Source organism: Oreochromis aureus, linkage group 6 (assembly GCF_013358895.1).
Source record: "Oreochromis aureus strain Israel breed Guangdong linkage group 6, ZZ_aureus, whole genome shotgun sequence".
NCBI lineage: Eukaryota > Metazoa > Chordata > Actinopteri > Cichliformes > Cichlidae > Oreochromis > Oreochromis aureus.
Window position 1 is genome coordinate 31,462,009 of NC_052947.1, and position 4,683 is coordinate 31,466,691.

Consider the following 4,683-nt stretch of genomic DNA (forward strand, 5'->3'; position numbering starts at 1 on the left):
GAGCATTTTTATCCACGTAATGCCCTCCTTCTGCACTTTGACTTTGACCCAGTGCAGTTTCACCCAATTAATCCCATTATTAGATTAGGTAAAAAAAATCATTGAAAATGTTAAAAGTATGAACATTTGCATACTAGAGCAGAGTTCTCTATGGTTTGATTTTAAAAAATCAGGACACACACCATCAGACTCAAACAGTAACCACCATGTTGTTTTCAAAAGCTAACACTGTTTGATAAGCTGTGGTATCTCCAGAAATTGGTGAACAATATTTTTTTTTAAAGTAATATTTAAGCATCATTCATATGAAAGATATGATTCTATTGCAACAGCAAGTATCATTTGTTCATGTTAAACTAAGACAGGTAAAATTAAAATGCTAAATCTTTCTCAGCAATGGAAATAAAATCAAATGAGATAATGTGTAACTGGAATAACACTTTATGATTGAGTATTTGACACTTGGCCCAGAGGTTACTTGAAATTAGATTACTTGTGTGTGTGTGAGAATAATCTTCTACCACATCTACTTAAAATTATTTATGGTGTACTTAAAATTACTTATGCAGTACTTACAGTATAACGTCTGTCTCCTTTCCTGTAAGATATCCATAATTTCCAAATAAAGTACCTTACATTTAATTGCAGAGTAATTAAATGTGGGGTACCTGCAGAAAGTTGATTCTTTTCTGGATCTAGACCAGTGTTGCCAACTTAGCGACTTTGTCGCTATATTTAGCGAGTTTTCAGACCCCCTTAGCGACTTTTTTTCTAAAAAGCGACTAGCGACAAATCTGGCGACTTTTTCTGGTGTTATTGGAGATTTATTTATGGCCTGCATTTGTATAGCGCTTTTCTAGTCCATAGGACCCCAAAGCGCTTTACACTACATTCAGTCATTCACCCAGTCACACACACATTCACACACTGGCGATAGCAAGCTACATTGTAGGCACAGCTGCCCTGGGGCGCACTGACAGAGGCGAGGCTGCCGGACACAGGCGCCACCGGGCCCTCTGACCACCACCAGTAGGCAAACATGGGGTTAGTTGTAACATGTTGACCTATGTTTGCATCAGCCGCTAGATGGCACTGTGTTGCGGAAATGTGTGTATTCTACTGGCGAGCAGGAAGCTCCAGAGGAAAAAATGAGAATGGGAAATAAAGTGGAATCGGAGCAGAGATCGGTGTGTGCGTGCATTTAATAAGAAGCTCGGTATACACCCAAAGACAATACATGGTGTCAGAGTAGCGGTTTTCTACGCAATCCCTCGCCGTCGGACAGCGCAGACATGGAGGCTTACGGCGTTCCCACACCGCGCATGGATTGGGACTCTAGCAACCTGCCCGAGGCATGGCGGCGTTTTCAGCAGCACGCCGAGCTAATGTTCGCTGGTCCTCTTCGGGGGAAGGAGGAGGCAGACAAGTGCAGCTACCTTCTTCTATGGGTCGGTGAGAAAGGACGGGACGTCTACAACACGTGGACGCTCACTGCAGACGACTCCCGAAAGCTTCAGACGTACTACGATAAGTACACTGATTACATCACACCGAAAGCTAACCCAATCTACGCCAGATATAAGTTCCATGAAAAGATGCAGGGTGAAAATGAGGCATTTGAACAGTTTATTACAGAACTGAAACTGCTTGCTAAAGACTGTGGGTACCCAAATACAGATGAAATGGTCAGGGATCGCATCGTATTTGCCACTAACTCGCCACACGTCCGAGAAAAGCTACTCAGCCAAGGCGCAGAGCTCACGCTAGAGAAAGCTATAGATATAGCACGATCACATGAGCTAGCAAAGCAACAGCTAAGATCTATGGGCCACCCCAGGGGCCAAGAAACTGTGCACGCCATCGGCAGGAAACCGCACAGACAAGAAAATGAAACAAGAAGCGTGAAACCAAAAGGACACGCTAATGTAACGCTAAAAACGTGCAGCTATTGTGCCGGACAACACAGTAATAAAGACATCTGCCCAGCAAAGGGAAGCAATGTGCAAAATGCAAGAAAATGAACCATTTTGCAAGAGCATGCAGGTCAAAACTCCTTCGCAGACAAAAGCCCACCTCAAATCAGTACACACTGTGAGAGAGAACATAGAAATGACAACTAAGGACACAGATGAGGAGCAAGACTGTTTCTACATTGATAGCATCACCATAGAAAATGAAGGAAGACATGATGAGCAAGCATATGCAGACATGCAACTTGGTTTCCCCCCACAGGCAGTGAGGTTTAAAGTTGACACTGGGGCACAAGCAAACACAATTCCAGCCAACATGTTCCACACACTCTTCCCACATGTGGCACTGAAGCCTGTCACACACAAGCTCACAGATTACGGGGGACACTCACTCAGCGTGGAAGGGAAATGCCAGCTAAAATGCAAACACAAAGACAAAACCCGCACGTTAGAATTCCATGTTGTTAACACAAGCGCCCCACCTGTATTAGCAATGAAAGCTTGCCGTGACCTTAACCTGGTCAGGATCGTGATGGCAGTGACGGAGGAAAGAAACAAGACAACCAACAGTTCGCAGGCAATACTAGACGAGTATGCTGATGTATTTAAAGGGATAGGAGAATTTCCTGGTGAATGCAGTTTCCATGTAAACCCAGACGTCGCACCCACAGTCAGCCCACCTCGTCGGATTCCCATCGCTCTGCGAGCCCGACTCAAAGACGAGCTTGACAGCATGGAAAGGAATCAAATCATATGCAAGGTCACAGATCCTACGGACTGGGTGAATGCACTTGTTGTCGTGGAAAACCCAAGACAGGCAGACTCAGAGTATGTCTGGACCCCAGACCCCTCAACAAGGCTATACAAAGACCCCATTACCCTCTACCCACCTTGGAGGATGTCACCACAAAACTTGCTGGGGCCAAGTATTTCAGTGTTTTGGACGCCAGATCAGGCTACTGGGCCATTAAGCTAAGCCACGAATCATCGTTGTTAACCACATTTAATACTGTGTTTGGCAGGTACCGCTTCCTCAGGCTGCCTTTCGGCATAATCTCAGCCCAGGATGAATTCCAGCGACGTGTGGATGAGACCTACGAGGGCCTGAGGGGTGTGGCAGCCATTGTGGACGATGTGTTGGTCTTGGAGCAACCAAACAGGAGCATGACGACAACTTGAGGGCCATGCTGCAGCGCAGCAGGGAGAGAGGTGTAAACTGAACCCTGACAAGTGCACCATCTGCGTCAAAGAGGTCAGTTACTTCGGTCACACATTGTCACACGAAGGACTAAAACCAGATCCACAAAAAGTAAAAGCAGTCCAAGACATGGCGCCCCCCACAGAACAGGGCAGAACTGGAAACAGTGCTGGGGATGGTTAATTATTTATCAAGATTTGCCCCACACCTGGCAGAGATAAACGCGCGCTCCGCCAGCTGTTAAAGCAGGACAGTGAGTTTGTATGGGACAAGAACCATGACAGATCCTTTCAACAAATGAAGGAGCTGATCACTAGAGAACCAGGCCCAGTTCTCTCCTTCTTCAACCCCAAGAAAGCGCTACGACTCCAGGTTGACGCATCCAAAAGTGGCCTCGGTGCTGTGATGCTGCAGGACGGCAAGCCAATCGCCCTCACGCATCCAAGTCACTTAACAGCACTGAGCAGAACTATGCCCAAATAGAAAAGGAGCTGTATGCTGTTCTCTTGGCTGCAAGCGGTTCCACGAGTACATGTACGGTCGACATGTGACCATTGAATCGGACCACAAGCCACTAGAGTCCATACTCAAAAACCACTAGCATCAGCACCACCACGGCTACAGAGGATGATACTACAGCTGCAAAAGTACAACATCAGCATCATCCACAAGCCAGGAAAAGACATCCCGGTAGCCGACACGCTCTCCGGAAATCCATAGAGTTCCACGATAAATCACTATGTGACGGGATGGATGCGCAGATCCACTCAGTCCTCAGCAACATGCCTGTCAGCGATCAGAGACTCTCAGAGATAAGAAACGAAACAGCCCAGGACCCTCAGCTCAACACTCTGAGAAGGACCACATTGAGTGGATGGCGGATAAAAGGTCTCAATGTCCGCCTGACATCCAGGAGTTTTGGAACCACAGGGATGAGATCTCACTGATAGACGGGATCATATTTAAAGGTGAGAAAATGATCATCCCAAAAAGGCTCAGAAAGGACATGATAGATCGGATTCATTCCAGCCATATGGGCATAGAAAAGAGTAAAAACAGAGCCAGAGACCTTCTGTTTTGGCCAGGCATGGGAAAGCAGATTGAGGAAGCAGTCGGAGCCTGCAGCACATGCCAGGAGAGACAAACTGCTAACCCCAAGGAACCCCTTCTGTCACATGCAATACCAGAACGACCGTGGCAGGTCATAGCCACCGATCTGTTCACTTGGAACTCGGAAGACTACATCATCATCGTGAGATTACTACAGTAGATTCTTCGAGTTGGAAAGACTGCACAGCTGCACTGCGGAAGCAGTGATCCACAAACTAAAGTCAGCCATGGCCAGGCATGGTATTCCAGAGTCAGTGATTAGTGACAACGGCCCGTGCTATGCTTCAAGTAAGTTCCAACAGTTCGCAAAGTCATGGAGTTTCACCCACACCACTACTAGCCCCCATTACCCACAGAGCAACGGCCTGGCCGAAAAGACAGTCCAGACAGCAAAAAACTACTGGA